The 12,258-nt window shown below is 28.2% G+C and overlaps 1 protein-coding gene across 1 annotated transcript in view; it reads left to right on the forward strand.

The window, feature by feature from the left end:
• The first annotated feature begins 1,002 nt into the window (after window positions 1–1,002).
• Window positions 1,003–12,258, forward strand: part of LOC119668875 (neurotactin) — a 34,129-nt gene continuing 22,873 nt past the window's right edge. The window contains exon 1 of the mRNA XM_038078547.1: window positions 1,003–1,052. The gene's annotated coding sequence lies outside the window, so the exon portion shown is untranslated. The remainder of the gene's footprint in view (window positions 1,053–12,258) is intronic.

Genomic DNA, 12,258 nt, shown 5'->3' on the forward strand with positions numbered 1-12,258 from the left:
AATGGGAGATTTTTTGGGATTTTTTTGCACTGCACACATTTAGCCATATATCATCGACACATCACTACACATCGGCACAACTTAGAATTTCCCACATTTAGAACGCAACTTAGCCTAACTCGCACACGACCCTGATTTAATTCCCTGAGCAAGTTTAGCAGTTCAACGCATTCTCGCATCAGTCTTAAGGTCAACTGATGCCAGTTTAGTGCTTTGATAACCGCTCGGCTGTCTGTTTGTTATTCCGTATTTAATTCAGTATTCAGTAATTTACAATATTTAGGTTTCCCAATGCTTCCTAATTCCCTTACAATTTTCTATTTCCAGAAAAAATCGATAAAATATTAAAATTTCCTTGACGTGTGAAAATATTTAATATTTATAAAGTACATTTACCACTAATTAATATTTTCTGTAAAAATCGATTAAATATTTAATTTTTCTTAAGGTGCGGAAATATTTATTTTTTAAAAAGTACATTTAGCATTAATTACCATTTCGTATTTTCTAATAATTATTTCAATTCTTATTCTTAATTTTTATTAAAAAATTTAAAAAATAAAGAAGAAATATGATATATGTATGTAAAATGTGATATGTATATGTTTTTTATTTTTTTTTTTTTTTATTAAAAAGACTTTTTAAGGTCATTGACTTGTTGACATTCAATGTCAATTATGCTTTCCTTCCTGTTACATCTTGTCGCCTTGCTTTCACGGTCGCTTTTTTTTCTTTTTAGATTTTGTAATAAATAAAAATGTTGACATTAATGACAGTGCATAAGTGCATAATGCAAATGAGGGGAAGTACAAATTGTTTGGGTATCGCCTTTAAAAAATTTGTGATTAAAATTAAGACAACATTTTTTATATAAATTTAATTTATTTATAAGATACTATATTAATAATATTATAATTAAAATATAATAAAAATAATTAAATAATATAATTAAAATAATAAAAAAAATAGTAAAATCTTATAATTTTTTAATTTTTACAGGTTACGGTTCAAACATATCTACAACAGATCTAAACAGATTTTTTATAACAAAAGTAAGTAATTTTTATGTTTATGGCTTTTTTTAATTTTATACTCCAGACCAATTACTAAATTACTCAAATAAAATAAATACTTATTTGTTAAAAATTGTTTTTTATTTATTTATTTGTAAAATTAATTTTAAAGTTAGCTATGAATAAAGGAGTGGACTACTAGATTCTGCGCCCTGTTATTACTATATTGTATAAATGTGTTAAATTATCCAATATTCCTTTAAAGTTATTACAAAATTTATTTACTACAAATATCTTAAGCTGAAATTGTGATTTATGTAAAAAAACAATATAATAATAATATTGTTGACAGATTTATATTCGTTTTCATTTCTTGATTTTTTGAAATCATAGCTATAAAAGTGCCACCCACACAGACAATTTGAATAGCAAATTAATTACGACCACCAACGGCTAAGTATCTTTTTGCATTAATGATAGAAGGAATACCTCATCCTATTGGTGCACATATAAAAAGTATAGAATCATTTTTCACAGCAGTGATGTAAAAACTCATATTGCATTTGGATGCTTACTGAAGTATTATCAACTGTGCTGTAATGCAAAGCATTGGATTAAGCATGAGTTGCATTAACCTAACTGATATTTATACACTTACAAAAAGTGCATAGTGGATTTAAAAATTAAATCAGCTTAACTTCAAATTTCTCTCATTTTTCATCGTAAAATATTTATATTTACATGAAAATATTTTTATCGTATTTACAGTATACGAATATATGAGTATATGCTATTATTTCTCGTCTATTTAATGTTGTCCTTGTCTGTCCGCCAACAATTAAAAACGATCATTAAATTAAAGATATAAGCTTTTTGATAATAATAGCCACAGTTAAATTATCAGATGGCCTAATAAAAAATAAATTAAACTTCATATCTCTTAATCTTTATAAAATTTTATATTCAATTTGCTTAAGATGCACTTAATAAAATTTCTCATTTCAAATGAAAGATAAACTTAACAATTGCAATTGCAATTTTGATGTAATTTTAATTACACTTGATGCACGCCATGACCTAAACGCATGGTGTAGTCATTAGATTGGCATTCTAAATTTAGTAACATTACGAAGTAATAAGAAACCAACCAAATAAATTAGTTTCATAAATAATGAATATAGAAACAAATGGAGTTTATTGTGATGGTTAGGTCAGGTCAGGTTGAGAGGGTAATACAACTGATACAACTATCAACACTTCTAATCTGAAACATCTATTGTTTATTATGATACCCTGTAAATTACCTGGTACGGACGAGTTACACTAATATCTGTCTACGTGTATTATCCCTGTTAAACTATTTGGTTTTCCAAATAACGCTAAAGAGTTCCGCTTCCTCTGCAGTCCTGGACAAAAACATAGAAGATGATTTATGCGTACTATTTTCTCTTCATTCAGCATAATTTCATATTGCGACAAGTAGTCGGTATAATACGAGTATTTTACGATATTATTCAAATCCATGGTGATACTATGAGACAATCAAGTCTACCGTCTCGAGATTACTTGTTTAGTCTTAATAACTAACCTTACGAGTTGTATTGGGTCAACTATGTCGAGGTTGAGATAACTTAATTAATCTTAATAACTAACCTTAAAAGTTTTATTAGATCAACTAAGTCCTGATTAGTTCTGATTTGCTACATTGTTAATATAAAAATGTAAGAAATTAACTCTTTGTCTAGAGAGAGATGGACAGTAAAACAATCGTTCCCCCCATGCCCTCATCCTGACAGCTACTACAATAATATCTGCTATGAGTACTTAATCCAGTCGATTGTGTATCTCTCAAGCAAAGACTTGTTATGACAGACATGAGTACATTGACACTGCTTAATGTTAAATTTTGCTCATGTCTGCAAAGTTCTAACTGGCAGATTTTCTCTGATTTTGCTATTTATTTTAAGACATGTAAAGAAGAATACGGAAAATTGTGCTTCTAATATTATTGTAATATATAAAAAAGTGGTGCAGCATCTAGCCAGTTCATTCGTTCGATAGATTTGAAGGTTCATTCTATCTACCAATCACTCTATGTCATTGCAATTATTTTTTTTCTTTATCTGATAAGGTACCTAAAACATTATACGGGAATTCTCAAATATGTATATATAATAATGCTACCAGTTTAAATCTATAATATCCTAAGATGTCAATGTAAGCTGGAACCCAAATTAAATGAACGATATTTGCTTCAGTTATGTATTGAAAGATCAACAGTGTAACACTACAGCTTTTGATTTCGCCTTTACATTTGTGATTGATTTGAAGGCCCCAAAACTAGCTATAAATTTATACACAGATGTTAAATTACACTTTACCATCTTAACTGCAGTAATATAAGATAAGAATATGTATAAAAATATATAAAATATACTACTCCTATATTTATATCCTGGTAGTTGGAGCTAACTACATATGTAGGAAGGAAGTAGGACATTTTCTATTTCTTATATTTTATCTATAAATATTAATGGCATTCACGAACTCAGTAACTAAGTAAAACTAAAAAGGGGCGACAATAAAATACTCAAAATTTATTTTGTTTTTTTTTGTTTTTGCCACTGTAAGTCTTCTATCAAGTTCATTACTTGTGATCGTGAATATATATGTATATAATATCATTTCTATAAAAAGATTTCAATTTTATGTTTTAAAATTAACTACTTAATTGATTTTATACTTTAATTTTTAATCTTAGTTTATTTATTTTAAAATTTTAATGCAATATTAATTCGCGGTTGCTTTGTATTAAATTGAATTAAACCAAGCAATTACTTTTTAACAGACTTGCGGTTTGTGGTATGTACAGATAATTACGTGGCGCTTTGGTTTCTGTGGTAATGTTTAGATAAATAGTGGTATTTACTTTTAAGATATATTATGAATGCTGTAATATATTACATACATAAGGATAAATTTCCGTATATCTTTGCAAACCCACATACGAGCACGGGACACCTGCACTACTATGCCGTTATTTTCGCTGTAATATCTAACCTCTGCTAGTTTGACAATATAATTTCCGCCTTAAATTATTGTAGATCTCAGACTCTTAATTCAGTTCAACTGTAATTGCAGTATTTTCGAATTTATTTAAGCGCACGATTTCTCGATTAATTTACTTTATTTTAACAAGAAAATTTGTACAAATTTTCCCTACAAAATTTCTTTTCATTATTGTGAACGTGCTAGTATATAAGCGTATATCACTTATCTTTGATTATAGAGCATCATGACCAATAAATAGCTGCTACTTTCTTTTTTTTTCTATTAAATTTATATCCAATTTATTTAAAGATAAAATATATATTTAAATAAAATTAAATTGCAGAGCAGTTGCAGTTTTACTAGAGCCCCCAAATAGGGCGCTTTATTGCAATGCAATAAGTTATTAAATTAATGGAATTTTACAATTTGTAATTTATTTTGTCATAAACCTTAAACCTAATGGCAAATATTCATTGGTATACTGCAATACCTTGCACTTAAATGTTAGCCTTTTAATATCCAATATTTTACTGTTCTATTACAAGATCGTAATTTTCAATCTTTCTGCAAAGTTCATTGCCCTTCACTTGAGTTTTGTATCTCTTTTGCATGGAACTTGGCATAAAATGGATAATTGCTTTACATTTTTCTTCTAAGTGTTGCCGGAGTATCACTTTATTTATATCGTTTTTTTTATTTTCTTTAATATGCATTAAATTACTGAACAATAGTTTTTTTCAGTAAAGTTAAATTGTAATAGTTCTTGCATTTTATTTGGATTATTATCCGCTTAAAGATACAGAAAAGTATAGAAAAGCGCAAAGGAAATGCATTTCGCTATATCGACTCAGCGCACAGTCATCTTCTGTGCTACAAACTTTGAATAAGTTGATTGATTGATATCTTTTAAAAAAAAGAATAAAAAAATGTTTAATTTAAAAAAAAAATTTTTATACGTTAGTTATAATTTAATACAAAATACAATAAAATACAATTGAATTATGTTATGTAGTTTAATTTTCGGTTTTATTTAATTTCATTTAAGAACTATTTAACAAACCAACTATACAGGGTGCTTATAGAATATCCAGTATCCATAATTTAAAAAACGCTTCTAAAATGCAGATTTGAGCACGATCGGTTAAGTGGCTTACATGTGCTGCTGTTTTTACAATTATAGCTTTGAGTGTTCTGAGACGTTCACGATAGAAAAAATAGGACAAAGAGCTTTCTATAAATTTTGTATCGAGAATTTTTAAAACGGTCTGTGATAAATCAAATGACTCAAAAAAATAATGCATAAACCCAAAATGTGATACTTGATTTTATTTGTTTAAGCTATCTAAATAATTTCGATTTGTTTTATGTTCAAAAGGCGCTTTCGCACGGTTTCATTAACACACATCCCACACAATTACTAAAGGTGGTTGTTTTTTAAAGATCTATTTTTAGTATGTATTTTAGTTTCATTTGTTCAACGACTTCAACTATGAAATTTCTATATCTTGCCTAATCAACGCATTCGAAAGAGTTTAAATATTTTTTTTAAATATCAGAATCTGCATAAGAGACAGAGTTGTACTATCCTCAGAGCAAAACTGGCATCTTTTAATTGTGCATGCCTTTAATAGACAGCGTTTTAACTAATTATTTATAAAGAGGTTTTTCGAAAAGTAATGAACTACAATAATAATAATTCTTTATATATTATTTTAATTAATTGAATTTTTTGCTGACTATACAGTTATTTCGAGTACTGTCAAATATCCATCATCAGTGGTCTTAGAAATAAATCTTGTATTTAATTATTCGAGAATAATTTTTTGAGACTGTAAGTACCAGGAATCGAACTCGTGCCGTGCCAAATTTGTAGCTCAGAGTCAGCGCACCTTAATCAATTGACCCAAAACCGTACTTGACTTTTATGTTCGCACATTTTTCTGGAGTTTTTTTAATTTGCTGTGAAAATTTTTATTAATAAATTCACTTTATATTAGAACGAAATCATAAATCAGCTGTAGAATAATTGAATTAATTAATTATATTTTTATTTTAAATTGTTATATTTGAATACTATTCTGTTTGTAGAGAGACATTATTTGTTGCATGCTTTTATATTATTCTTTCTTGTCTATAGAATTTAATCTAGGAACGTAATACCGAGAAAGTCATGCTAATGTTACTCCACGATTCGTACGAGCGAGACCATATATTTTGTGAATATAAGTTATTTATAGTAATTTATAAAATTTATAATTTTTGATGATAAAAATAACAAAAAGATTGTTAATTTTGTGAAGTATGCGCGTTTTTTTTAATGAGAGCCTAAAACTCCAAAGTTCTTAAAACAACTCTGATAAAATGGCACCTATAAAATTTCAATATATTGCCATTATTACTTCCTATTCCTATTAGTAATGGCAAACATTAGGTTTCTTTCTATTCACTTCAAAATGAAAGTATTGAAAATAACTACTCAATGACAGAAATCCAAAACTGTGGTCCTGAGAAAATGAAATTAGCGAAGAAAAAATCTAAGCTATTTTAATTAATCCTTACTCATCACAAACGACAAAGTATTTTATTTTATTTTTTTTTTTTTTTTGTTTGCATAACCTGCATTATTTTAGTTTTAAAATAAAATCAGACTCTGAACTAGACAGTATTTTTGACTTTAGTCTATGCATTACAATTACACGTACTATTTAAATTTACATAAATGTCTAATCGGATATTTGTAACATTAAATTGAAAGTAGTGAAAAAGCAAAACCCTATGTAATCATCAAAAATAAAAGAAAAATGTTGACGGGTTTCCTTGAAAATGTGTTGACGATGTTAGAATTTTACTGACATTTTTGTATCTTAACTAAAAAATCAATACAGTAAATCGAAATTGGTCAAGCTTACATCGGTATAAATGGCAATTGTGTGTGCACTACATTATAAAATTAAATAAAGTTAAACTTTTTATCATGTAATTATTTAATTTCTATTCTTTATTTTTAAATTTTTTTGGTGCTGTTACCTGGCGTTAATGTATATGCTTGAATCAAATAATACATAGACTGCATGTTTAACATACATAGTAAGTGAATAGGTATATAAATTCAATTTATCAGAACTATTCCTATGCAGCAGTGTTATCATCAAAATTATATTTAAGAATCTTTCCTCAACTTCCATGAGTTCTATTCTACATACGATTAAACAAATACATTAATTTTTAATTTTTTAGCTTTTATTGAACGGTTCATACAAATATTATATTGAAATTCAAGCTCTAATTTTAAAAACATCCTATATCTATTGCATTTAATACTTTGAAGCTTTGAACTCAAATTAATAGCCTAAATTGAATATATATCAATATAATTTATGTTAATATAAACGTATCATTTACAAAATTATTTTGGACAGTATATATAAATATATATATAACAAAAATAAATTACTTTTGTTTAATTGTAGATTCACACCGTCACGGTATATACTAAATATACTAAAACATGGTAATGTGGCTTAATATAATTTTGTTAAACATTTTTAAAATGTCAATCGGTTTTTGACTCAACTGTCATTCAAATGTACTCTTTTTCAATTACTCGCTTAGTTTTTTTTACCTCTTAGACTAAATTATTAATTCTTTAAATTTTGTCGTTCAAGTAAAAATAACATGAGCATTTACTGCTTGCGTAAATGAAGTGAAAACACTTACTTCGAAATTGATATGAATTCAACATACATTTATATTATATATTAACTTAAATAAATTACAATGCTTTCGCACTAGCACTTAAAACGATCACATTTATATAGTATATCATCATTTTTAAATAATAATAAGGCTGAAAATAAATTTTTATTTTATTTTATCTTACCAATTCTTAAACCAATTTCTGTATATTGTTTTAAGTGTACGAGTTAAAAAACTTACTTTTTATTTTAGTAAACAATATGACTATAGTTTTCCATATAATCATATGGACTATAGACCAAAGCACGGCCCATGGGTATCGTGCGGCCCGGGGCTAGTTTAAAAACTGTGCAAAAACTGTACTTGACTTGTAAAAGAAAGCATCACATTAGTGCAGATGATCTGTAATTTATATTTGAAGTCTGTGATTGACTGAATGAGTAAGTTGTTCCATATTTTGGGACTCGTTCATAAAGTTATTTAGCTATAGAACATTTCATTAAGAAAACCCTATGAACAACAACAAATTACGTACTAAAGAATAGCGAAAACCGGTATTGACGGTACACTTAATTGTTAGCTTGTTGTTCTTCTTTACTGAAATTCATTATATTTTATTTTTTTAGAGTATAAGAACAAATAAACAATAAAAAAAGGAAAATGATAAAAAGAAAGTAGGAAGTCTTCTTGTGTTTAATAGAAACAATTTTTTATATGTATATTTATAAAGTTCTTTCCAAATAATAATCGTCAAAGTTGAAAGCGTGGTGTTATAATAACTCAATTGTTATGACTTACTACATTATACTGTACTATATCATAGCGCACTATATCATACTTTACAACATCATTCCTTCCTATATCAAAGAGAATACAAACTATTCTTAATTACGCTATCCCTATACTTGATAGATCGTCTCTCTGTCTATGCATCTATCATCACTGATAATAATATAAAATCTTCAGCAGAACAAACATTTGATAGAACCTAATAGCCACATTTTCTATCTGATAGTTACATTTTCATTTTGTTTTTTCTAATTTAATTCTGAACTTTAACAATGAATATGCTTACGCATCGAACCAGAATTAAATATATAAGTTTTAATGCATTTTCCCGAAGTATTATGTTTCATAAACGTGTACTCGCATTCACTGTTTGATTTGTAGCAGGGCAACTCACAACTGAACATGTTTATATGCATTGCCACCTCGCATATAATCGAATCTATTTATTATAATCCTATTTATTCATTTTACGTATTTTACAATATGTTTCATATATATTTTAAAGAGTGCGTAGTATTTAAAAAATTTAAAATGCGTTGATAAGTTGTACGGTGCAAAAAATAGTAAAAAATACTTCCACAAATTGCAAAAGTAATGCACATGCCAAAAGATTAACGCTTACGGGGTTACAAATAAGGTGCTCATAACTAGGCATCAAGAACATATGGTATTTCTGAAAGTATTATTCCATATAGACTTACATAAAATTTGTTGTAAAAAATGGTTATTAAGTTTTGATGTTTTCATTTGAATTCTTATATTAATTTTAGAGACTATCCCTTTGATTTTCCAAAGAGGTTATAAAATTTTCTTTTACTTTTAGTAAAAGCTTATATACTTGGATTTGTATTTAAAAATTCTATTATTTAGATTCCATCAAATAAACTCATTTATTAATTATCATAAAAAAAATAATTTTTCTACAACTGCATCAGGAGTGATGAGTGGTAATTCATTGTCGTAAATGATCAATGGTGATCAATGATATGGGGAGTTTTGAGTTAGACTAAGTCCCCTTTGTACTGCGATCAGCTTGATCTATTCTGTATGTAGACATTCAGTATCTCGAGGAATCGAACCAGCTCCTTTGGAGGGAGTTTTCGAAGGTATTCATCCTCTAGTTGATATGCACCTAAAATGTTGTTTCTTCTGTGGCCTTGTGCATCACAGTTAGTGATCAGATATTCCATAGACTCTTCCTGACCAGTTTTTAAAGAAAGATTTCTATGCTTATCACATTCTTAGCTCTGTAAAACATAAATTTACGCTATAACAATCCAAATAGTTCCTTCCATATAAATTTGAAAATCCATTATCACACAATCGAAAAGAAATATTTACGCATATTTATATTATAATTTGCTTCTTCTTTTAAAAATAAGATTAATTTCAAATTACTAATCACCCAAGCTGAAGACCATGATATGCAATTAGTACTAAAATTTACAATAAAATCTTTAACTGAATGCAAATGTGAAGAAAAAAGTATCTTTTTTGAAGTAACAGTTAAAGGCACATCAATTGTCAAATGACGTTAGTATCCAAACGATAAAGGAGACTCATAAAGGCACAATAAAGAAAGCAGAAAAATTGTATCTTCAGACAGGCAGACTAAGAGACAAATAAATGCATTTTACTTCATCAATGAATAATGCACCCACTTCAAATGTAAAAAAGATAAATACTGCAGAAAAAAAGTAAGTAAAAGATAAAATGAATGGGAGCAGTACGTAGAGATGTAGGAGAATTACAAAAAATTGCACAGAGAAAACGCCTTCAAGACTTGACATTGACGTTGTTGATTTGTATAAAGTAAAAACTTTTTATACACTCATATACTTTCATATATATACTTGTATGCATATATACTGTCATGAACATTAGTACATGGATACATATATAATATAAAATGGGAAGCAATATGCAATATAGTGTACATATAAACGTACCAGTATCAGTATAATAATGTTTGTATTATTACACTCCCATCAGTACGCTTTCCTAAGTATTATCCCATGTTAGTTCATGTTAGTTCTTCACCTTTTATTCTACATTGTGTAGGCGTATTGAGTGGTCTTGCTGTATGACAGCCATACTCAGCCGTATCTACAGTGTCTATGGGTTTAATTTTTATTCTTTGGAGATTTTTTTCTTTTTTAAAGCAATTGAGAATACCCGAACAGTTGATGCATTGCAAACAATACTGATTAAAAGTGTATTGTAGGCTACAGCTGATTTAAGATACATTTTAAATATATATTAATGTCGACTTCCTATAATCAGACAACAGTGAAATGCTGGCGTACATAATTTCTTCTTCTTCAACATTATCTCCTATTACGCCAATATTTCACACTCAATTATTGTATATTTTTGAAAATAAATATTTTTCTTCAATTAAATATTCTTTTAGTCAATTAGTGAATAAAGAATCGTGATTTATACAATTAAGTTGAAAAAATTTGAAATATTTTTTGAAATAATCCACTAATAACAACGAATAATTCTCTTTTGCATGAAAATAAATGGTCAAAATTTGAAAGACTTTAATAGCTTTTAGACTGGGTGCGTTAAAATTTTGTTATTACGCGATTATATCTATTTTGACAATAAAATAGTATTTTGTGTTAATTTATATTAATGTGCATTATACATACATACATACATATAATAATGACTTTGTTTGAAATGAAGTCAGTTTAATTTCAAAAGACCGGCTTTGATATAAGGTAAAAGAAGAATACAGAGTCGTAACAGTGTTGTTTAGCGTGGGTACCTGCCATGAAAGTTTAAACCACGATGCTCTACAAACACATGTATCAAGATAATGCACCGATAAACGCTTCGTTGGACATTCTAAGTTATGTGTTTTCCTTCTTGATAAGGAGTGAGGCCTACCAACAACTCTGCTGATCTTTGGATCTCACCATCCGGTATTAAATACGCAGCTCTACGCTAAACGAATGATGAACAAGTACCGAGTATTAACTACAGCCACTACGACTCTGCTAACCATCACTTGTCCAAGACAGCTGAAGCTACGGGTACCTGACCCCCGTACTACCAGATTCATACCTTCATTTGGGTGTCGCAAATGCCGTGTCACTTACTACCATGCACACTTCAAAACAGTATCGGCATAACGCCGGGATTTTACTCGCCTCTTACGACAGGCATGCCTACCCGGAGAATATTCTAACCCCTTACCCGCGGACCCGAGTTATATCTTAGTTATCATGGTTTGCATGGTTTGCTTTTCTGGGGGACAATGAACCTTTAATTGTAGTGTTAGCACTAATGCCTTCGATTTATAAAACTGACTGATTTTGGAACCGATTGTTTGTTATGACTTCTACATCAGTTCTACAAAGTATCGACGATTTCACAAAAAATTTAATTTTTGTACTTAATTTTGTTTGTCTAGCTTTGATATAAGAATTAACGACTATAGTTTATAAGATATAGCTTAGAGTGTTTTTCTTTTTGGTGGGTACAGATCTTGTTATAAGATATTTTGATTTCCTAAAAAGCAATTTAAACTTATTCTAGATAATGTGTTTGTATTAACAATGCTTTGTTAATAATTAGTTACAGGCTCGTTCCTTCTTTTTATCAAAATATATTTCTGCAGCTCACGCTTTTAATTTTTTAATTTTGATTAAAAAACGTATACTTTTCAATTGTACCTTTCGTATATTGAGTTATACTT

Source organism: Teleopsis dalmanni, chromosome 1 (genome assembly GCF_002237135.1).
Source record: "Teleopsis dalmanni isolate 2A chromosome 1, ASM223713v2, whole genome shotgun sequence".
NCBI lineage: Eukaryota > Metazoa > Arthropoda > Insecta > Diptera > Diopsidae > Teleopsis > Teleopsis dalmanni.